This window comes from Oncorhynchus nerka, linkage group LG14 (assembly GCF_034236695.1).
Source record: "Oncorhynchus nerka isolate Pitt River linkage group LG14, Oner_Uvic_2.0, whole genome shotgun sequence".
NCBI classification, from domain to species: domain Eukaryota; kingdom Metazoa; phylum Chordata; class Actinopteri; order Salmoniformes; family Salmonidae; genus Oncorhynchus; species Oncorhynchus nerka.
Genome location: NC_088409.1, coordinates 56,828,327 through 56,839,263, shown reverse-complemented (window position 1 = coordinate 56,839,263; position 10,937 = coordinate 56,828,327). Strand labels below are relative to the sequence as shown.

At 46.5% G+C, this 10,937-nt stretch overlaps 1 protein-coding gene across 1 annotated transcript in view; it reads right to left on the bottom strand.

Moving 5' to 3' along the window:
- Positions 1 to 9,436, bottom strand: part of LOC115142269 (neuronal PAS domain-containing protein 1-like) — a 42,540-nt gene extending 33,104 nt beyond the window's left edge. The window contains exon 1 of the mRNA XM_065000200.1: positions 8,949 to 9,436. The gene's annotated coding sequence lies outside the window, so the exon portion shown is untranslated. The remainder of the gene's footprint in view (positions 1 to 8,948) is intronic.
- Positions 9,437 to 10,937: the final 1,501 nt, after the last annotated feature.

Genomic DNA, 10,937 nt, shown 5'->3' with positions numbered 1-10,937 from the left:
AAGGCAGACAGCACGCAGACAGTTGCCTGCTGGAATGCCACCGGCTCCCCAGGCTACAGAGAAACGGCTGTTTTATGCCTCACATGTCTCCCCTGGAGCCCCATAGAAGACCTGGCCAAGGTTGGCGGGAGCTAAGACCCCCAGCCACTACACTGGACACCCCAGGGAATAGAATAGAATAGGAGAGGATATGATATGATATAATAAAAGAGAAGGGAACAGAATGTTTGGAGTCCTCCTTAAAAAATAAATGAGTCGCCACTTTAGCCGGCTAACATTGGCCCGTGCAGCGATATTTTGCTATTTAACGAGTTGGCAAGCAAGCTAAGAACAAATTCTTATTTTACAATGACCCCGGCCAAACCCAGACGGCGCTGGGCCAATTGTGCGCCGCCCTATGGGACTTCCAATCCCAGCCGGATGTGAAGCAGGCTGGATTGGAACCAGGTACTGCAGTGATGCCCCTAGCACCGATATACGGTGTCTTAGACCACTGCGCCAACTCGGGAGTCCCAAAGTTAGACCGCAGGCTTTGACACTGGGAAAGACAACAGCCGCACGCCTCTCCTTATCTTCCCCTTACCCCTCTTTCTGCTCCTCTTACCACAATGAAATACTGCCTGTCGGTCTGCTTTTAAATGTTTACTATGCGGTATGACTGGTCCCTCAACCTCCCGACGGGACAGCTGTTTCCCATCTCGCAAAAGGAGAGAAAGCGAGCGACCGTAGAGGTGTGGAAATGTCCAAACTGGTACAGAGGCAAAAACCCATCCATATCAATGTAGACTAGAGGAGTATTTGACTTATAGTTTCTTCCGGGGGGTTATTATCAGATCAGTGAATAGACCTTGATGAGTGGCTGGAGTGTCTATAGTTTCAGTATTCTGGTCTTCCAAGGGCTCGCCTGCTCATTATGCCACCACACGGCTGATGGTGGTACATTTGGAAGTCAGATGTTTCTCTATTTACTTATTGTTCAACTGCTGATCGGTCCCCGGCTGCACTGGATCACTGGACATGATGACTTCTCTCTCTCTCACTCTCTGGTTCGGTATTCCGGTCCTCAGACGGCAAGCCACCCCCACATCGAAGCGCCGGCTCCGGCTGACCTTGACGACTCCGGATCAAGGTTCTCTCCAACTCTCCAGGGCTGAAGAGCTTCCCTCCTCCCACTGCACTCCTCCCTGTCCTCCCCAACCACCAGCCGGGTCATTAATTATATAATGGAATCAATACGCTGTTAGATTAAACAAGACTGACCCTGCCCACCCCCAGGTATCGTCACGGCAATGAGGAGGAAAGGAGGGAAGGAGGGATGGAACGGAACGAACGGTGTGGCCACGAGGGAACAAGAGCAGTTGGGGTTGACCATTCCTAAACAGGCCCTACCTATAGCTGAATGACCACTGAACCAAGAGATCTACTGTGGAACCTTCCAGAGAGAAGGATGGAGAGGACGGGGGTGGATGGCGATGGAGATGGAGAGATAAAGATAGAGAGCGGGATGGGTGTAGAGAACGAGAGACGGGAGAGATAGAGAGAGGGGTGGGAGAGAGAGGAAAAAGGAAGAGCGGGAGGTGCGCTAGTGTTCACGTCTGCTAATCGATAGCTCTCTCCCTCCTCCTCGTTCATTTCATAGGGGCCTCAGTAGGCTTTCTTTGATGCCCTAGTCCTCACGGACACGCCGCAACAGAAAATCCATGCTTTTCCACGATGATGATCCACCGTGGGGCTGGAGCGCTGAGATAGCATGGTAATACTGTATGGGAACACTGTCAACACGCCCGCAGACCCACTTTAACAGCCGTACATTGAAAGTAGCCCTGACGGCCGGGAGATGAATATCAGAGAGCAGCCTAAGCAGCATAGATATACAGAAGAATAGGTCAAGGCTTTATGAACGTAACGAAAAGGTGCGATATCAAGTTGAAGTGGAACTTGTGAGTCAGAACTGGGAGAAAATCAACAAAGATCTCCTAAACCGTCCGAAAGGAAAAGAGAAAGGACTTGGGGAGATAGAGCGAGAGATGCATAATGATGCTATACCTACGCATTGTTATCTGGGAACAGTTTTAGGAGAGAGACACTAAATCCACTTCCCTCGGGCAGGGAGAACATCACCACTGACCTCTAAATAACCACATGCCATAGCCCAGCACACAGTGTAACGCGCGGGGGTGACTCATAACCCCGCAGTTATATACGCGGGTTTAGAGTCATGGAATATTGTGTGGGTGAAGGGCGGGTAGGTGGCGAGCGGTTTGAATAAAGAGAAAATAATGCATAAAAAAAAATCCTTAAATGTACAATTGTTGTGCAATTCATATCTATAGGCTACATTGACGTTTTTCATTCATTATTTGTATCTGGCATTCATGCACAAGTATGTTTAGAACCTAACTGCATGCGCACACCAGATACACCCCGATCGCCAAATGCTTTTGGAAACTTGGGCAGAGAAAGTGAACGGGAACTATTCGGCACATTTTCTATATTTGCGGGTTTCAGATTTTCACTTTATCATGTATAGTCGGGCAGTTGTGGATGGGTTATTCGCACACGCGTGTGGGTGCGGGTGAACCAACAAGCTGACCTGTGCATCACCAGCACACAGGGTCACACACACATGCATACAGTATGCACACACACACACACACACACACACACACACACACACACACACACACACACGCAAGTGCAGACACATTAACATATACATACTGTACATTCAAATAGAAATACATGTATACAAAGGTCAGAGAGTTCAGTCCAGTATATGGCTTATAAGGGTTGTATAAGTTGTGTAGCTGTGTCCAGTGCATAATGGATTTCAGTGTACCTGCCCTGTATTTGGTTTTAGTACATGCATGTCTATTTACGTTGTCTATTCTTTCTTGGCAGGTGTACTGGTCTGTGTTTTTGTGGGGGCAGTTTGTAATATTTACGTAATTTCTTGAGTGTGTGTATACTGTATCCTTGTCCTTTTATGTACAGTACAATTTTTTAAAGAGAGTGTGTTTGAATATCCTCAGTGCATTTATACTGAACAAAAATGTGAACGCAACATGTAAAGTGTTGGTCCCATGTTTCATGAGCTGAAATAAAAGATACCAGAAATGTTCCATACGCACGAAAAGCTTAGTCCTCTAAAATGTTGTGGACAAATTTGTTTACATCCCTGTTAGTGAGTATTTCTCCTTTGCCGAGATAATCTGTCCACCTGACAGGTGTGGCATATCAAGAAGCTGATTAAACAGCAGAATCATTACACAGGTGCACCTAATGCTGGGGACAATAAAAGGCCACTCTAAAATGCGCCGTTTTGTCACACGATGCCACCAGATGTCTCACGTTTTGAGGGTGTGTGCAAATGACATGGTGACTGAAGGAATGTCCACCAGAGCTGTTGCCAGAGAATTGAATGTTCATTTCTCTACCATAAGCCGCCTCCAATGTCGTTTTAGAGAATGTAATCCATAGAACGGTCCTTTGGAGGAAGGATTGTTTATACATATGAGAAATGTGTATCTAAAAGCAGAATTGAAAAATAATTGATCAAAGTTTGTCATTTTGGCATTACCCAGGCCTCGTTTAAGACTCCATAATGCTTCATCTGTAGGTGCTACAAAGCAAACATTGGTATCATATGAAGCTTTACCGCTTGCTCTGTAATAGGAGAAGTATTTTGATTTCAATAAGCATTTTTTTGCATACATTTATGAATGTATAAAAATATAAACATGAACATTTTTCAATATATTGCTGAAAATAATATATTCAACAGGCATATCAAATTTACAGAGTGCGATCTCTACTAGTTTTACAGTTATGGCCCATTTTATACAGAGAAATTGGTAACCAATCACAGCCCTCCTTTTACTTGTATCATTGCACATCCTGCAAGTCACCGCGAACATTTTGAATCCATTTTCACATTCCCTCTGTTGGTAATGCTTAAGTAGGGTGTGTTCGTAAATTCCCTCTGGAGTGCCAGAGTGCACTCAGAGTGCGCTCTGGGCGTTCCTAAATTCGGAGCTTTGTCAGATTGTCTGTTCAGAGCACACACTGGACGCTCTGGCCCGAGGAGTAGGGGTTGATCCGAAAGCACCCAAGCTAACTGGCTAAAGATGGCTTGCTTTACTAGCTACATTTGTAAATGAAGAGCTGTTCACACTGGACGCTCTGGCCCGAGGAGTAGGGGTTGATCCGAAAGCACCCAAGCTAACTGGCTAAAGTTGGCTTGCTTTACTAGCTACTTCCAGACTCAAACACCTCACTCTGACCGTTTTTACTCGCCCTAGCAGAGGTGGTGAGGCTGTTTTCATGTTGTCACGAGCGTTGGTGACTAACTGCGCTACTGGCAACAATTTTATTCGGGTTTTTTTGTTGCCTACATTTACTGCCACCGGTCATATCAGTTATTCTGCTCTCTGGTACACTCAGACTGAGAGTGCTCTGAAATCAGAATAGATAGCCAGAGTGAATTTACCAAACAGCAGAGATCCCACTATGGGACTCTGATATGCCCGTAGAGTATTAGGTTCAACAATATATACAAAAAAAACATTTGTTGACGTTATGTTTATGTCTTTAAAATACTCAAAAATGAATGTTAAAAGAAAGTAGTTGAAATCGAAACACTACTCATATCACAGAGCAAGCTGTGAGGCTTCATATTACACCAATGCTGCTTTGTGGTACCTACAGAGGCAACGCTACGGACAGTTAAAGGAGGCCCGGCGAAGGCAATGTCAACTTCTGATCAACTATCTCTCAATTATGCTTTTAGATACATGTCCAAATGTACAGTATGTGTCAACGATCCTTCCTCCAAAGACCTAATTCTACAGATTACATGAATGAAAATCCCCCCCAAACGATGGTCTTTTTTGTCCTCTGGGTTTCGTGATGCGCATTTTCCCATCAGATAGGTATTTAGATCAAATTGACTTGTTGCGGATTAAAGGCTGTGGGTGATGACAAAACTGCACGTAAAAATAACATGTGCAGAATTAAAAAAAATATATATATTTGGGTTTCCATCGCATTTTCAACTCTACTGATGGTTTTGTCACAAACAAAATGGTGTTATATGGTACAGCAGATGAGCCCATTCTGGTCTAGGGACGTGCACTCTAGCCAACAGCTCACAGATACAGTGCAAGTATAGCCTACGTGATGAGATTATTACGGACAAAAGATGATATATTTTGGGGTCAAACGGCAGCCAACCAAGCATCGATCATCATGTCACCGGAATAAAACCCTTGATATGTATTACCACCCTGTGAAGTTCATCGTAACTTCTTTTATCTGTAGTGTAATCAACTGCAGCTTTCCCACTTCCTAGTGGGAGCCTGGGAGGACCACACAAGATATCATTACTGCAATATGATGGTAATTATATCAATATTTGCACGTCAATACATTTCCGCTGCCATTTCTCGCATGATTCCTTTTACAGACGCAAAAAGACCCCACCTTGTCTAAGGGAATGTCGTTTTATCGACATTTGGAGAGTTTACCGACACATTTGCTGTTTCCATCAGGCTAGTTGTGACATTTTCTTATGTACAGGGTACAGGAAACAACCAAAATACAGGAAACACCAACATAGAGTGTCTTAATAGGGCGTTGGGCCATGATGAGCTACCAGAACAGCTACAATGTGCCTTGGCATCGATTCTACAAGCATATGGAACTCTACCACGGGAAATGCAATAATTTGGTGTTTTGTTGATGGAGGTGGAAAACGCTGTCTCAGGCGCCGCGCCGGAATCTCCCACAAGTGTTCAATAGGGTTGAGATCTGGTGACCGAGACGGCCAGGGCATATGGTTTACATCGTTTTCATGCTCATCCAACCGTTCAGTGACCACTCGTGCCCTGTGGATGGGGGGGGCATTGTCATGCTATGGGAGCATAGCCATGGTAGCCAGAATAATGGCAGAAATAATGGCCCGCCCTACATTTTTTTGTACACGACCCTAAGCATGATGGGATGTTAATTGCTTAACTAACTCAGGAACCACATGTGTGGAAGCACCTGCTTTCAATAAACTTTATATCCCCCCATTTCCTCAAGGGATTCTATGACTATGGCAATAACCTGTATACATGTGTGCGTCCGTGTGTGTGTATGCGCGTGTGTGCGTGGGTGTGTATGTATGCGTGTCTGCATCCGTGCTTGTGTATGTGCGTGTGTGCACGTGTCCGTCCGTTGTGTGCGCGTATGTATGTGTGTGTGTGTGTGTGTGTGTGTGCGCGTCCGTCCGCTGTGTGCGCGTATGTATGTGTGTGTGTGTGTGTGCGCGTCCGTCCGCTGTGTGCGCGTATGTATGTGTGTGTGTGTGCGCGTCCGTGTGTGTGGGTAAATCTCCGGGCCGCTGGCTCCCTGCAGGGCAGTGTGTGAATGACAGCAGGGGCTATGTAAGGAGCCACAGCGGGACAGAGTGGACAGACTGACCGGAGATCAGGTCAGCAGAGTGTGACACTAAACGCATCTCACTGACACTGAGCTGACACCCTCTGTCACCGACGCAGACACTGTCTGTCAACGCAGCACACACACTTCTCCCGCTCACTCGCTCGCTCTGTGTGTGTGTGTGTCAACAGTCAGACACCTCTGTGTGTGTGTCTATCTATCCTCTTTGACGGTGAGTCAACAGTCAAACAAACCAGAACGTCTACCCGCCTGTCTACATGTCTTCCTCATTCCCGACGCTAAAGAAAGTCTTCAGAAAAGAGCATGTCGATGACCACCCGAGAGTCTTCAACCACGTCTTTCCCCATCCACGACTGCCAACGCCATCCCCGTGTCAACCTGTCAGGTCTATAGTATCCAACCCTCTCGCTCCCTCCATGTGACTGTTGCCTCTCAGACCCCTTTCACTGCAATAACTGTTGGAGGTTAGTTCGTTGACACGTTATTCAACAGAGACAAATATATCACGGCCCGGTTGCCAGGGGTGATCCCTCCTCCTTATTATGAAAACATTTCAGGTCGTTTTGTGGAGCTCGACTCCATATTTTCTCTGGTGCAGAAGAGGACAGGGTCAAGAATGTCAAACAGAAAAATCAAAGAAGACAAGTGCTGGTTTGAACACGGTCAACAAGGACTAACATGAACTATTACTGATTGATCGAGACAATGCGCCTCTTCTCCTTTCAGAGCCTACAGGAATGAGTGACGCTGTTGAAACCGCCTTCCGCCTGTGTTGCCAATAACGTCTGGACCGGTTTTCGATCCCCATGTTTTTTTTTGTTTTGTTTTTTAAACGATACGGACACCAAACCACCACAGCCCGAAAACATCCTCTAAGATCAACAGTCTTATTGTGGTCTATGGAGGGGTTATGCGACACTGGGTGGAGTGATTTCTCCTTGCACCTGCGGTGACTGAGCAGGTGGAGCCCTGCAGATGGTGATGGTGCTGCTATACCTCACAGCACTCTCGCACAGAAACAGTCAATTGCTGTCAACAAACAGCACACTCCACGAAGGCAGACCAGGGACATACACACCTGGGTAAAAACACTGGTCCCCGAGGTTGTTTGCGCACACACACACACACACAAACACACCCATACGGACATATACAAACACATTATTGCGCACACGCACACACACACAAACACACCCATACGGACATATACAAACACATTATTGCGCACACGCACACACACACAAACACACCCATACGGACATATACAAACACATTATTGCGCACATGCACACACACCCATACGGACATATACAAACACATTATTGCGCACACACACACATACACACACACACGCGCGCGCACACATTTGTTTGTTAATGCACCACTCTGTCTTCCCTAAGTCACCCTTCCCCGCCTCCCTTTTATGTAGTTGTGCTGTGCCTCTACAAACACACGGCGAGCAGCACCTTAGACAAATGACACGCGTAGTCGACCATTAAAATACCTTGTGATCCCTGTTCTATTGTATGGTGTGATTATAGAATAGCATTGGCGATATATGTACTATTTTGCCATTAGGCACCAGATTACACAGGCATTTTGTTACAGTCAATTAGGGCCACCTGCTGTTCGTGCCCTAAAGAACTACAATCATCCATCCAGCCAACTGGGCTTTTCTCTCGTTCCTTCACAGCAACCTACTGATACTTCTTATTCTGAACGAGGCACAGAAGACAGGAAATGTCATGGAAATGATGCTTTTCATGGCTGAAGAACATGACATCGTTTATAAATATATATTTTTTAAACGATGTCTTAATGATAACAATAGTAATACATGTTGACCTTTCTGGCAGAAAGTCAACAACTTAGGAAGCAAGTACTTTGCTTATGCCTTGTTGAGCCAGCAACTTTTATCCAGTTTATTTGAGAGAGTTACGGTAAATACACAGACAATACCATCCAGTCCCGAACAGACAAAAAAAACAAAAAAGCAGATATCTACACACGTACATTTATTTCCAATGTGTTTTCCTTCACCATTACCCGAAAATGTCACATATCCATTCGACTATATGGCTTTCCTCTCCATTTAAAGACTGAACTAATGACACACACTGATATCGCCACAGACGCTCTTCATCTGGTCCAAAGATGAATATTTAACACTACATGACATGTTATGACTCAGACCCTTTTTTGTTAAGAGCAGAGAACCATAACGTGTCCGTACGTATGACACCTTCCTAACTTTGTTAAGAATCGAAGAGAGTAGGTGACACAAAGAAAGTGGGACTTCCCCTGAAACTCTCTGAAAACGAGGAACTTTTTCATTCTAAAAGTACACGTGACATCTTAGGGCACTCGCAAACTGACACAACCGTCCGGCCATATAACACTCACACGACTGTTGGAATGTCGACCAGTTGACAGTATTTCTACAACATCACATCAACTTATCAAACAGTGTGTGTGTGTGTGTGTGTGTGTGTGTGTACACTGACCAGAAGTTGTTCCAGGATGGCCTAACCTGATGGGCATTTCCAGCGTTGATTCCTTTCCAGCGTTGAGTGCACTTACTCTCTCCTCTTCCTCCTCTTTCCTTCCTCCTCCTCTTCTTTAGACTCCTGTGCCCCTCAAAACGGCCCAGCTGGGGACCCCTGCTCCCAAACGCACTGGGGCTGTGCTGGCTGGCTGGCTGGACCGACTGGAGGCACAACAATCCCCTCACGCTCACAATAGACCTGGATACGCAGCAGGCAGGCAGGCAGGCAGGCAGGCGGACCCACCGCGGAATCCCGTTGCAAGTGTGTGTGTGTGTGTGAGAGTGTGTGTATGAGCACGCAAGTGGTGCTAGCTGGTGGAGAAGAGACGCTATGCTGGCTCTGGATCACTTCACTAACCCTCTGCTCCCTCTTAGAGATGGACTAGGATTAGGAGACAGCCAGTGTGAGATTCTCTCTCTCTCTCTCTCTCCCTCTTGCCTGCATGCTCCCTCTCTCTCTCTCTCTCTCTCTCTCTCCTCCTCTCCCTATCTCTCTCTCTCTCTCCTCCTCCTCTCCCTCCCCCCCTCTCTCTCTCTCTCTCACTCTTTTCGCTGAGCTTCTTTCTTTTAATTTCCTCTTGGGAAAGCTGTGCACATCGGTTGTCTCTCTCTTCACCCTCTCTCTCTTCCCCTCAGTCGCTAGTAAATATAAAAGGCATGCTTGTACAGCCCTTGCCTCGGTCTCTCTCTCTCTCTCTCTCTCTCTCTCTCTCTCTCTCTCAGTCACTCACTGTGTCTCTTGCTCTCGTACACCCCTCCTCCTGCTGCCTCTCACGTTCTTTCTCACTGTCAAAGCTGCCTTTCAAATGCTGATTAGCAGGGAGAGTAAAAGACAAGTGAAAGAGGAAGAGATAGCGGAGAGAGAAAGAGAGAAAAAGGGAGGGAGAGAGGGAGAGAGGGAAAGGAAGGGAGGGAGAGAGGGAGAGAGGGAAGAGAGGGAGAGAGGGAAAGAAGGGAGGGAGGGTATGTGTAACTGAAACAAATGGGAGATTCCATCACATACAAACACATTGTAAACTGTTTCCTTAGTCTTATGCACATTCTATCCAACAAACACGTCCACAAGTGAGGATCTGCAAAGCAATCACGCAACGTGTGCACATGAACAAGCATTTACACACACACACACACACACACACACACCAATACACACATACACACACAAACACATTCATGCAAACATACACATATGCACACACACACACACACATATGCACACACACACACACACAAGCATGTGCATACATGAGCAAATAATCACATTCAGACACTCACTCAAGTACTCTCTCCAGCCAACCTCCCTCCCTTCCTCCATCCTCACCCCCCCCCCCTCTGTTCGTTCCCTTTGCCCTCAAACACTACTCAGAATATTGATACATCACCCCCCTTTTTTTTCTCTCCGTCTCTCTCTCTCCATCACTCACTTTCTCCACTGAATACTGATAGGCTGTCTACTCCGTGGTCTGGGTTTCAAATCCCTCCCTCCCCCCTCTCTATCTCTCTCTCTCCCTCCCTCCCTCCCTCCCCCCCTCTCTATCTCCCTCCCTCTCTCCCTCCCTCCCTCCCTCCCCCCCCTCTCTTTCTCAATGCACTCACCAAAAAAAGAAAACAGCTACATAAAAGGGAAATAGCTGAAGTTAATGCATTGAGGTGGACATAAAATGAGATAAGTACCATTTCAGATTATGTCAAGCTAAAATGGGCTTAACATTGTGTGAAGGAGAGGCACAGAAGGGAGAAGAAAAGTGCTGCTTTGGTACCCGGGGCGTGCGACGTAAACGAGCTGACTCGTAGCAACAAAAAGAGAGGCGTGTGAAAAGTTCAGGCAAATGAAGACGCATTCAGTGTTTCGGTTTCACTGGTTGTGAAGGCAGCCACAACCGAGAGAGAGAGAGAGAGAGAGAGGGAGGCCAGTGAATTCCTCAAAGACCCCCAGTGGACCCCCCCA